Below are 13,604 nucleotides of genomic sequence, written 5' to 3'. Positions count from 1 at the left end.
GCCTTCATAGAGGCAAGAAACTCTCCGTAACAATGCATCATACAATATTTGGAATGAGTATTTTTAAAAAAAGTACAATCAGATGCCTGAAGACACTGTAGAACTTTGGAGATGTTTGCCTCCAACATACTTAGACTGCTCATCACTTTCACCATTCTAGTTTTTAAATCCTGAGTCAAATGCCAAAACAGAAACAAAAACAAAACATAAAAAAAAACAAATAAAGCCATGCCAATCTTATCTCTTTTTTTTTGGTTGGGGGGGAAGCAGTTATCATGTCACACCCTTTGAGAAACAAAAAAAAAATCAACCAAAAAACCACAAACTGTCCATTTAGAAGCATTTTCAGTGGACAATGGAAGGCCCAGATTCATCATACTCCTGCTTGCTAAGAGAAAGGCCAGGATGGAGCTTCCAATCCAGACAGAGTATTTGTACTCAAGTAGGGCAATGATCTTGATTTTCATTGTGCTGGGGTATAGGGCTGTAATCGCCTTATCCTTCCTGTCAGCAATGCCTGGGTAAATAGTGGTACCACAAGACAATATGGTATTGGCATACAAATCCTTTACGGATGTTGACATCACACTTCATAATTGAGTTGAAGGTAGTTTCATGGATTCCACAGTACTCCATAACTAAGAAAGATGGTTGGAAGAAAGCTTATGGGCACCAGAAACTATTGTTGCCAGTGATGATAACCTGACCATCAGGGAGCTCATAGTTCTTTTCCAGAGAGGAGCTAGATGCAGCAGTAGCCATTTCCTGCTCAAAGTCTAGGGCAACATAACACAGCTTCTACTTGATGTCACACATGACTTCCCTCTCAGCTGTGGTAGTGAAACTGTACCCTCTCTCAGTCAGGATCTTCATAAGATAGTCCATCAGATCATGGCCAGCCAGATCCAGGCAGAGAATGGCATGGGGATGGGCATAAACTTCATAGATGGGCATGATGTGGGTCACACCATCACCAGAGTCTATCACAATACCAGAGGTATGACCAGAGGCATACAGGGAAAGCACAGCCTGTATGGCAACATACATGGCTAGGGTGTTGAAGGCTTCTAACATAATCCAAGCCTTCTTTTCTCTGTTATCTCTATGGTTCAGGTGGGGTTCTGTGAGCAACGCCGTGTGTTCTTCAGGGTTCACATGGAACTCATTGTAGAAAATATGATGCCAGACCTTCTCCATGTCATCCCAATTAGTGACATTGGTGACCCCATGTTCAATGGGGTACTTCAGAATAGCTCTCTTTCTTTGGGCCTTATCCCGCACATTACTGTCTTTCTGGCCCATACCCACCATCACACCCTGATGTCTGGAATGCCCAGCGATGAAAGGGAAGACAGCCCAAGGGGCATTGTCTCCTGTAAAGCCAGCTTTGCACATTCTGGAACCATTGTCAACAACAAGAGCAGCAATATCATCATCATGGTAAACTTTGAAGTGGCAAGTGTAAACCCTTAAGAGAGAGAGAAGGTGGTGCTACACCTGGATGCAAAAGGGAGGCAAGTGCATGCTGGATAGATAGAATTTTTCATCATGAGTCCTTTGGAATTGTTGTGAATCATTGTATTGATCAGAGTAGCTAAAACTTTCACAGTCGATCATTGTTACAATATTGGTGTTACTATGTACAATGTTCTCCTGCTTCTGCTCACTTCACTTTGTATCAGTTCATATAAGTCTTCACAGGTCTTTCTGAAGGCATCCTGCTCATCTATAGCACAATAGTATTCCATCACAATCATATACCATGACTTGTTCAGCCATTCCCCAACTGATGAGCATCCCTCAATTTCCAATACATTGCCACCACAAAAAGAGCTGGTATAACTATGTTTGTACATAAAAGTCCTTTTCCCTTTTCTTTGATGTCTTTGGCATACAGATCTAGTAGTGGTATTCCTGGATGTGAATTCTAATGCAGGTTTACAAAGAAAAATGGAGAAGAAGGGTCTTTGGCATTCGAGAGTGCCACTGATCTCTTTTAATTAATAAATATGCTAGCCTTATTATTAAAATGATTGAAGTACCCAGAAACTATGTCTCTTGAACTCTTTAATTGCCACAGTTCCTAATTCTTCTCCAGAATGTATAGACTAGTTCACAATTCCATCAACAATGCATTAGTGCACGACATTCCCTCCAGCATTTTTCACATTATTGCTAACCATGCCTTTCATTATGCAGGTGGGGTTACTGAGGCCTAGGGCCTCCATTTTTCTTTGTAAACCTGCATTAGAATTCACATTCTGGCTTTTGCATTACACTGTATTAATGAGTTAGTCATGACTTGGGGCCCAATCTTTCCTGCCCTTTCTCCTAGACTGCTTACAGGCCCTGGGCTGTTGGGCAGACTCCTTTGTTTCATTGTTGCATAAGAGGTGTGTCTATACCAGGTGCTCAGGCAAACCCAACCACACTGCTGGGGAGAGCCAAGGAAGCAATAGTTTGTCAAGGACCCTGGAGCTAATCTGCCCATTCATCTTGAGTTTAGATCACTGGTCACTGACTTCCCCCACTGTCTCTACAGCCTGGGTGCTCCAGCCAGAGAGGAGAAAAAAAACAGGAGCCAGATGTCCAGGCAGTGATGCTGCCTGTGCCCTCCAGCCTCAACTTCCACCTCCCCAACAGACCCAGGCTATGCCACCTCCTCTGCTGACTAAGCACTCCCAGCAGTCCCAGCAGCAGCCCCAGCCCCAGTATTTATTTTATTCAAAACACTAAAGGATTAATTGGAGAGGATTTAAAAGGACCTCCATTTTTCTTTGTAAACCACTGCAATGCTAGGACATATAAGCAATTAATTTTTAAGAAAATAGATCTACTCAGAAAACACCAAAGCCTTGCATGTCACAAGAGGGTAAAGCCTTAAAACATGGAATGTCAGGGCTTGTAGAGGCCTGAGAACACACAGAGAATGTCTGGGTTAGGAATTGCTATAGAGAAGAGAATGTCAGAGCTGGGAGGGCATCTCACTGGCGGGCTATCAGAGAGAGAAGAGCCCTCACAACAGGGGAAGTCAGAGTGACCTTGAAAAGCTCTCTCCAGTACTAACTCTGGTTCTCCTCATCAGAAAGCAGTCAGCTAGCTGCCAATGTCACTCCTCACTTTAGAGGAGAGGACAGTGAGAGTCATGAAGCACCAGGGATGGCCCAGGGTCACAACCCTAGTCTGTGTCTGAGGGTGGATGTAAATGTAGCCCTTTCTGACCATAGGCCCTGGGCTTAGAGTCCTGAGCTACTGATGTCTCTGTCCTCAGTGCTGGCATAGGGTCATACAAAATCAGAAAACATTCAAGGCATTCGACTTTTTTCACATTTTTTTTCTGTTAAGTACCCCCAAGGCAGGGATACTATAATTTAAAAAAAACTACACATAATTGAGCATGAAAAGCAGACTTTATTTCAGTGCGTGCACATATAGGTACACACACACACACACACACACACACCCCGTCACATGCAAAAATCAATAAGAAGCATTTTTTAAATGTATTTTTCCTGTACTCAGTAGATTACACTAGATCATTTAAGGCATGATCATTTAAGAAAAAATAAATGGCAAAATACACTCATGATTTGATAAAACGTTTTTGTTTTACGAATATTGAAATGAACACTGTTTTGATGTTCTGAATTAAAACTCAGGTCTTTGACAATGAAGCTTAATGGAAAAGATGAGTAGAAAATACCTGCAATGGTTCTTCAATAATGAAGATGACAAGATGGTGGAGTAAAAGCAGTGACTTGCTTGAGCTCTTCCCCAAACCCCTCCAAATATCTATAAAAAATTGGCTCTAAACAAATTCTAGAGAAGCAGAACTCACAAAAAGACAGAGTGAAACAAATCTCCAGCCCAAGACAGCCTGGATGGTTGATTGGAAAGGTCTACTGCACAGGGCTGGGAGAGGAGCACAGTTCAGTGTGGAAGCACAGGCAAAGATCAGGCCTCAGTGAATCTAGAGCAGGCCTCAGGGGACTGATTCACAGGTAGCTGTGGCGGTTTCCAGACTTCTCAACCTATAATCGCCAAAGACAACTTAGAAGGTCAGTAGGAAAGGTCTGTGGCCACAGTGAGAGACAAGCTTGGTCCCAGACCCAGTCCTGGCACAGCCCCAGGGTGGCAACTGCTTCCAGAGCTTCCAGACCACAGAATGAGGGGGAATCAAGTGACTTATCAGAGGGAGATTGCAGGGATCTCGTTGCTGGCACTGTGGAGAGGGAATCTTCCTCACAGTTCCAAGGCAGAAAAGGGTGCTTGTGATCACTCATAGACCAGGGAACAGGCCAGGAAAGGAGTAAACACCTCGCCCCTTATCATACCACCTTGGAGAACTGAAAACTTACAGGTCCCTAGAAGTATCTCTGAAGGCAGATGCACAAAACCCCCAAACCTTGGGACAGTACATTCTCCACACTGGAAGCAGACTCCTACCTTAACAAAGAGTTTAAAAGTCAAATAATTAGCTGGGATCACGAGCAAAGACAGGGAAAAATCCCAGACTATAGAATCTTATTTTGGTGACAAAGAAGTTCAAAACATACAACCAGAAGAAGAAAACAAAGTAAAGCTCCTGCATCCAAAGCCTCCAAGAAAAATATGATTTAGTCCCAGGCCATGGAAGAGCTCAAAAAGGATTTTCAGAAGCAAGTAAGAAAAGTAGATGAAAAACTGGGAAGAGAAATGAGAGTGATGCAAAAAAAAAAAAAAACCAAAAAAAAACAAACCATGAAAAATGAGTCAACAGCTTGCTAAAGGAGACTCAAATAAATACTGAAGAAAATAACACCTTAAAAATAGCCTAACCCAAATGGCAAAAGAGGTCCAAAAAGCCAACGAGGAGAAGAATGCCTTAAAAAGCAGAAGTGGCCCAATGGAAAAGGAACTCCAAAAGCTCACTGAAGAAAATACTTCCTTAAAAATTAGAATGGAGCAAATGGAAGCTAGTGACTTTATGAGAAATCAAGACATTGTAAAACAAAACCAAAAGAATGAAAAAATAGAAGACAATGTGAAATATTGCATTGGAAAAACAACTGACCTGGAAAATAGATCCAGGAAAGATAATTTAAAAATTATTGGACTATCTGAAAGCCATGATCAAAAAAAAAGAGCCTAGACATCATCTTTCAAGAAATTATCAAGGAAAACTACCCGGATATTCTAGAACAAGAGGATAAAATGGAAATGGAAAGAATCCACCAATCACCCCTAAAAGAGATCCCCAAAGAAAAACTCCTAGGAATATTGTAGCCAAATTCCAGAGTTCCCAGGTGAAGGAGAAAATATTGCAAGCAGCCAGAAAGAAACAATTCAAGTATTGTGGAAACACAATCAGGATAACACAAGATTTAGCAGCTTCTAGATCAAGGGACCAGAGGTCTTGGAATATAATATTCCAGAGGTCAAAAGAGATAAGACTAAAACCAAAATCACCTACCCAAGAAAACTGAGTATAATCCTTCAGGGGAAAAATTGGACATTCAGTGAAATAGAAGACTTTCAAGCATTCTTCATAAAAAGATCAGAGCTGAATAGAAAATTCAACGTTCAAATACAAGACTCAAGAGAAGCATGAATACCAAAATACAGTTAAAATGGGTTCATGATTTAGATATAAAGGCTGATACTATAAGCAAACTGGGAGAACAAGGAATAGTTTACCTATCAAACTTATGGAGAACAGAAGAATTCATGACCAAACAGGAGATAGAGAACATTATGAAAAGCAAAATGAATAACTTTGATTACATTAAATTGAAAAGTTTGTGTACAAACAAAGCCAATGCAACCAAGATTAGAAGGAAGGTAGAAAACTGGGAAAGAATTTTTACAATCAGTCTCTCTGATAAGGGCCTCATTTCTAAAATATATAGAGAATTAAGTCAAATCTATAAGAATACAAGCCATTCCCCAGTTGATAGATGGTCAAAGGATATGAAGAGGCAGTTCTCAGATGAAGAAATTAAAGCCATCTATAATCATATGAAAAAATGCTCTAAATCACCATTGAATAGAGAAACAAAAATCAAAACAGCTCTGAGGTACCACATCACACCTATCAGATTGGCCAACATGACAAAACAGGAAAATGATAAATGTTGGAGAAGATGTGGGAAAATTGGAACACTAATGCATTGTTGGTGGAGTTGCAAAATGATCCAACCATTTTGGAGAGCAATTTGGAGCTATGCCCAAAGGGCTATAAAAATGTGCATACCCTTTGACCCAGCAATAGCACTTCTAGGGCTATATCCCAAAGAGATCATACAAATGGGAAAAGGAGCCACATGTACAAAAATATTTATAGCAGCTCTTTTTGTGGTGGCAAAGAATTGGAAATTGAGAGGATGCCCATTAACTGGGAAATGGCTGAACAAGTTGTGGTATATGAATGTAATGGAATACTATTGTTCTATAAGAAATAATAAACAGGCTAACTTCAGAAAAACCTGGAAAGACTTGTATGGTCTGATGCTGAGTGAAATGAGCAGAACCAAGAAAACATTGTACACAGTAACAGCCATATTATGCAATGACTAACAATGATAGACTTGACCCTTCTCAGCAATACAAGGATCTAAGACATCTCCAAAGGCCTCATGTTGAAAAATGCTATCCATATCCAAATAAAGAACTATGGAGTTTGAATGCAGATCGAAGCATACTATTTGCTATTATTTTTTCTTCTGTTGTGTTTTGTTTCCTCTTTCTGGTGGTTCCTCTTATTGGTTCTAATTCTTACTTACAACATCACTAATGTGAAAATATGTTTAATAGGAATATATATGTATAGCCTGTATCAGATTGCATGCCATCTTAGGAAGGGTGGTGGGGAAGAAGTGGGAGAAAAATTTAAAACTCAAAAGCTTATGGAAGTGATTGTTGATAATTCAAAATAAATTAATTTTAAAACGAAAGAAGCATGAAGAGGTAAACAGGAAGGAGAAATTATAAGGGACTTATTAAGGTTAAACTGTTTACATTCCTGCATGGAAAGATGATATTTGTACCTCATGAGACCTTTGTCAGTATCAGGGTAGTTGCAGGGAAAAAATTATATGTATATTATATAGATAGATAGATGGATAGATATCGATATAGATAGACAGATAAATAGATAGAGGGCACAGGGTGAGTTGAAGATGAAGGGGTGATATACGTAAAATGAAATTAAGGAGTGAGAAAGGATTATACTGAGAGAAGGAGAAAGGGAGAGGTGGAATGGGGTAAATTATCTCACATAAAACAAACAAGAAAAGGTTTTTATAGTGGAGGGGAAATAGGGAAAGGTGAGAAGGAATGAGTGAATCTTATTCTCATCAGATTTGGCTTAAGGAAGGAATAACATATACACTCAATTGGGTATGGAAAGTTATCTTACCCTACGGGAAAATAGGGGGGGAAGGGGATAAGGGGGGGATGATAGAGGGGAGGGCAGATTAGGGAAGCAAACACTTCTGAGGAGGGACAGGGTCAAAACAGAAAATCAAATAAACGGGGAGGGATAGGATGAAGGGAAATATAGTTAGTTTTTCACAACATGACTACTATGGAAGTGTTTTGCATGACTACACATGTATAACCAGTTTCCAACTACTTGCCTTCTCAATGAGGGTGGGTGGGAAGGGAGGAAGGGAGAAAATTTGGAACCCAAAGCTTTAAAAACAAATGTTAAAAACTGTTTTCACACACAACTGGGAAATGAGATACAAGTCAATGGGGTATAGAAATCTATCCTGCCCTACAGGAAAATAGAAAGGGAAGGGGATTAGAGAAGGGGGAGAGATGGAAGGGAGGGCAGATTAGGGGAAGGGGTATTCAGAATGCATGTCATCTTAGGATGGGGAGAGGGACAGGAGAAAATTTGGAACTCAAAATCTTGTGAAAGTGAATGTTGCAAACTAAAAATAAATACATTAATAAAAATGAGGATGAACAAAATAATTCCATAGAGCAACTTCATCAAATAAGTCCTGTATTAATATCTTCATTTTTTTGCAATAAATGGAGTGAATTTATTTTTCGAAATATTATTGTAACTTTCCCAAGGTTTAAAGGGACCAACTTTTTGCTTTTAAACCACTATATTGGTAACAGATATGCAGAGTATTTAAATAAAAGGACAAAAAGAAACCAAGACTGAAACTATTACTTGGGGTGGTCCCTTAGAGCAAAGAATGACCAGATTTTAGAGATCTCCAAAGATAGATTGTAGGTGGTGGGAGCTGCAATACAGAATGGTGGATCTGGAAAGGCATTGGTAAGCAGGAATATCAGACGTAAGAGAGCCCTTACTATAGGGAAGGGGAGAACTAGGAGTGTTGTTAAACCCCAGAATGTCAGAGGTGGAAGGACCCTTAGAATACATGCATGCATGCATACACATACACACACACACACACACACACACACACACACACACATTTATATTAAGCCTTAGATTGTCCAAAACCTTGACATATAATCTGATTTGAACTTTAAAACACCCTTGCCAGCTAGGTGCTCCTATCATACCATTTTTATACATGAGGAAACTGAGGCAAAGAAAGCTTCAATTAATATCTGAGGGTCACAAATCTATTTAATGTCTGAGGCTGGTTCTGAATTCAGACATTTCTGAATACCTTTCCAGACCTCTAAGCCATGCACCACCCAGCTGCCTATCTTGGGAGCTCACAAGAGCTGCCCCCATTTCTACAATAGATAAAAAGCAATTGCATGTCAATTTATTGGCTTTTTTTCTGTATTCAGTGGCTTATGGTAAAGATAGACATGATAATTTAAGAAAAATAAGCTATGAAATGTACTTATAATATGATAAGCAACTTTTATTTCAATAATAATTGAAGTCAACACATTGGGAATGAATTAATACTCAGGATCTAACTGTGAAGCCCAGGAGAAAGATCAAAGGGGAATACCTGACATTTATCTGAAAAAAATAAGACCAAATAAAACTAATTCCCTAGGAAGAGGTGATTAAGTTAAGTTTAGTATTGATATTATGATTTTTGGAAAAAAACAGAATGAATTCATATTTAAGAAATTATTGCAGATTTGAAATGATTTGAAGTGGACTAACTTTTTTAGTTTTTAATCACTGTATTGCTGATAGACACATGAAGTAGGTTTAAACAAAATGACAAAAATAAATCAAAGCCCATACTATTAAAAGAAGAAGACCTTAGGACACTGAATGCCAAGACAATTAGAGACTTTAAAACAGAAAATGGCTGGACTGGGGGTTGCCATGGAGAAGAGAATGTGAGAGCTGAAAGTGCACTAAGAAGCAGGGATATCAGACAGAGGAGAGTTCTTTTTTTTTAATGCTAATTTTTTTTTTGTTTTCAACATTTACTTTCATAAGATTTTGAGTTCCAAATTTTCACCCCATCTTGCCCCTCCCCCCGCCCCAAGATGTCATGCATTCTAAATACCCCTTCCCTAGTCTGCCTTCCCTTCTATCTCTCCCTCTCTTCTCTTATCCCCTTCCCCTTCTATTTTCCTGTAGGGCAGGATGGATTTCTGTACCCCATTTCTTGTATTTCTTATTTCCCAGTTGCATGTGAAAACATTTTTTTTAAACATGTGTTTTTAAAACTTTGGGTTCCAAATTTTCTCCCTTCCTCCCTTCCCACCCACCCTCATTGATAAGGCAAGCAACTAAATATAGGTTATATATGTGCAGTTATGCAAAACACTTCCATAGTAGACATGCTGTGAAAAACTAACTCTATTTCCCTTAATCCTATCCTGACCCCCCATTTATTCTATTCTTTCTTTTGACCCTGTCCCTCCTCAGAAGTATTTGCTTGTTGGTGGTAGGCAATACTTGAACCTCATTCTCATCAAAATTGGTTCAAAGAGGGTAGTACAAACTCACAGACTTGAGATGAGACAGGGTAAAAGGAGAGAGAGAAGGATAAACAGAAGAAAACAGGTTGGAGGGAAGTACATAGTAATCATAACTATGAATGTGAATGGGATGGGATAAACTCACCCATAAACTGGAAGCAGATAACAGAATAGGAGATGTTGATTCTCTGTGTAAGGTAATTTGGAAGTGCATTTAACAAAACTGAAGTCACCTGATTGGTAATGGGTTTGTTTCAAGTTTCAAATTGTTGAACTTTTTGTATTAGTTATGCCAAGCAACTTTTCATAATTTGGTTACTACTAAAATAATTTGGCTATTGTTGGTTATTGTTTTAATTTGTAAACTAGCCAAAAAGCTTGTTTGGGTTATGTATGGCTTGCTGAGAATTTGCAAGTATATGGAAATCTCTAATGATTGGTTTTTTACACCAGGACAAATTTAAGTTTGAGATATAAATCCTGGAAAAGTTTTTCCTAAGCTGTGATTAGTGAAACTTGCTGTTTGAGGTAAAAAAGCTCATAGGATTTTATTCTGAGTTGTCTGATGGGTCATAATCCAAAATCCCCATCATTTCCCTGGATGCAGCCTGTGCTCGGTTCCAGTCAACTTCCTCTTTGGGACCCCCTTGAGGCAGGGACAACTCTACACCCCTTGCCAGCAGGAAGCAGCTTCAGAAGCCAAGACCTTCACCTCTTACACCAAAAAATTTGGGTCCTATTTGTTTGAGGGGAGAATGATGAGGATGGGATCTAGACCTCAAAAAGAAAAAACCCTGGACTTTCCCACATGGCCAAATCTCTGGTTTTCCCCTGAGGCTATAATCCCATCAACTGGCCTTTCATTGTGGCTATACCCAATCTCCCAGTTCTCAGTTACCCTTAACCTAGTTTGGCCTTCCATTGTCTTACATCCCTATGGCCCCAGGCCACTTCACACTCTTAATCCTACCTAGGCTGCATTCTCCCTTGGCCTTGTGGTCCAGGTTTCTGGAGTTCTATTACCACATAGACTACTTGGCCACTCCTAGATCCCTCCAACAGTCTTTCTGTATATAAGGTCCATCTTGTCTCCATTAAGATGCTTAGATTCTTAAAATCTAGTCAAAGGCTCAGATTCTTATAATCTAGCTGACAGCTCACTAATGTTTAGACTCTTTAAGAGTCTATCCAATAATACAGATGTTCTAATAAACCTTGTCTTTGGCTGAAAAAAAAAAGAATTATTGGACTATCTTAAAACCATGATCAAAAAAAGAGCATAGATATCATATTTCAAGAAATTATCAAGGAAAAATGCCCTGATATATTAGAACCAGAAGATAAAATAGAAACTGAAAGAATCCACCATTCATCTCCTGAAAGAGAACCCAAAATGAAAATTCCCAAGGATATTATAGTGAAATTCCACAGCTTCCAAGTCAAAGAGAAAATACCAAAAGAAGGCAAAATGAAACCATTCAAATAGCACAGACCCACAGTCAGCATCATACAAGATTAATAGTGACCACAATAAATAGGCAGCTAGATGGATCAGTGGATAGAGTTTTGGGCCTGGAGTCTGGAAGACACATTTGAGTTCAAATCCAGCTTCAGATGCTTATTAGCTGTGTAATCCTGGGCAAGTCATTTAACCTCTGTTTGCCTCAGTTTCCTCATATGTAGAAGGAAATGGAAAACCACTCCAATTTCTTTACTAAGAAATATCCATGAGACTTAACAGGAACTGATGGTGAGTGAAGTGAGCAGAACCAAGAGAGCACTGTACACAGTAACAGCAACACTGTGTGATTACCAACTTTGATAGACTTAGCTCTTCTCAGCAAAACAATGATCTAAGACAATTCCAAAAGATTTATGATGGAAAATGCTATCCCCATCCAGAGAAAGAATTATGGAGTCTGAATGCAGATCAAAGCATACTATTTTCTCATTCTTTTTCTTTTTCATGGTATTTCCCTTTAGTTATGATTCTTCCTTCCCAACATGACTAATGTGGAAATACATTTAATATGCTTGTATGTGTAAAGCCTATATCAGATTGTATGCCATCTTGTGAAGGGGGGAGGGGAGGGAGGGAGAAAAGAATTTGGAACTCAAAATCTTATAAAAGTGAATGTTGAAAAGTATCTTTTCATGTAATTGGAAAAAATAAAATACTATTAAGTGGGGGAAAAATAAATCCCCATGGATGGTATGGTCTGTTGGTTCATAAAGAGTCTGACATGACTGAACGACAACAATAAAAAACTATGTAGCTGGGAATGTGATATTCTGGAAGGCAAAAGAGCTAAGATGACAACCAAGAATCACCTACACCCAGCGAAAATGATATAATCCTTCAGGGGGAAAAATAGACATTTAATGAAATAGAGGATTTTCAAGCATTCCTGATGAAAAGACCAGAGCAGAATAGAAAATCTGACATTCAAACACAAAACTCAAGAGAAGCATAAAAAGGTAAATATGAAAGAAAAAGCATAAGAGACTCAGTAAGATTACATTGTTTACATTCCTATATGGAAAGATGATCCTATATGGGAAGATGTAATTCCTAAGAACCTTATCATTACTAGGGCGGTTAGAAGGAGTTTTCAAAGACAGAGGGCATTGGTACAAATTGATTATATTCAGATAATCTCAAAAAATGAAGTGGTGAGAGAGAGGGATGCACTGGGAGAAAAGGGAAGGGCAAAAAAGAAGGGAGGATTATACAAAAAAGCTCACAAGAAAGAGCTTTTACAATGGAAGGGAAAATGAGGGGTGTAGGAGACAGCATTTGAACCTCACTCTCATTTGAACTGGTCCAAAGAGGAAACCAGTATTTTTTATATCTTTACAGCAATAAAACAAGATAAAGATATTGAAGAGGCAAGAACAGGCAACAAGGAAACAAAACTATTGCTATCTGGAGATGATGGAATCAAATAAAAAAAATATTCAAAATAATTAACAACCTTAGCAAAGGTCAAGCCCACATAAATCATCAGCATTTCTATATATTAACAACAAAAACCAGCAGGAAGAGATAGAATGCTAAATTACATTTAAAATACCTGCAGATAGTATTTGGGCATTTACCTTCCAAGACAAACTCATGAACTATATGAACAAATTGCAAAACATTTTTCACACAAATACAGATATAAACAACTGTAGAAATATGCTATCTAAATTAATTTACTTATTCAGTGTCATACCAAACTACTAAATAATTATTTATATAGCTAGAAAAATAATAATAAAATTTATCTGGAAAAATAAAAGGCCAAGAATATCAAGCAAGTTAATAAAAAAAATGTGAAAGAAGGAAGCTTAGCACTACCAGTTTTCAAACTATATAACAAAGTGGTAATCATCAAAACAACCTGGTACTGGCTAAGAAACAGAGTGGTGAATTAGTGGAATAGATTAACTGCACAATATACAATAGTAAATGACCACGGTAATCTAATGTTCAATAAACCCTATGATCCAAACTTTGGGAACAAGAACTCAACATCTGACAAAAATCACTTGGAAAGATGGAAAGGTAGAGGACTTCCAAAGACTAGACAGAGGGAGAGTGTCATGGATTTTTTGGGGGGGGGATAGAGAGGGGAAGGGCAGCATTTTGTACCTACTCTACCATAGCAGTAAATATGCACTCTTTAAAGTTAACTGTCCGGTGGGCTAAATGATATCAACTGGTAATCATGAAGAGAGCATACTTTTGG

General features: G+C 38.6%; 1 pseudogene; it reads right to left on the bottom strand.

Annotated features, from left to right (window-relative positions):
- Positions 1-333: 333 nt before the first annotated feature.
- On the bottom strand, positions 334-10,698 carry LOC114053421 (annotated as a pseudogene).
- Between the last annotated feature and the right edge of the window lie 2,906 nt (positions 10,699-13,604).

Source organism: Vombatus ursinus, unplaced genomic scaffold (genome assembly GCF_900497805.2).
Source record: "Vombatus ursinus unplaced genomic scaffold, bare-nosed wombat genome assembly UNPS02004088.1, whole genome shotgun sequence".
NCBI classification, from domain to species: domain Eukaryota; kingdom Metazoa; phylum Chordata; class Mammalia; order Diprotodontia; family Vombatidae; genus Vombatus; species Vombatus ursinus.
This window is presented reverse-complemented; position numbering and strand designations above follow the sequence as displayed.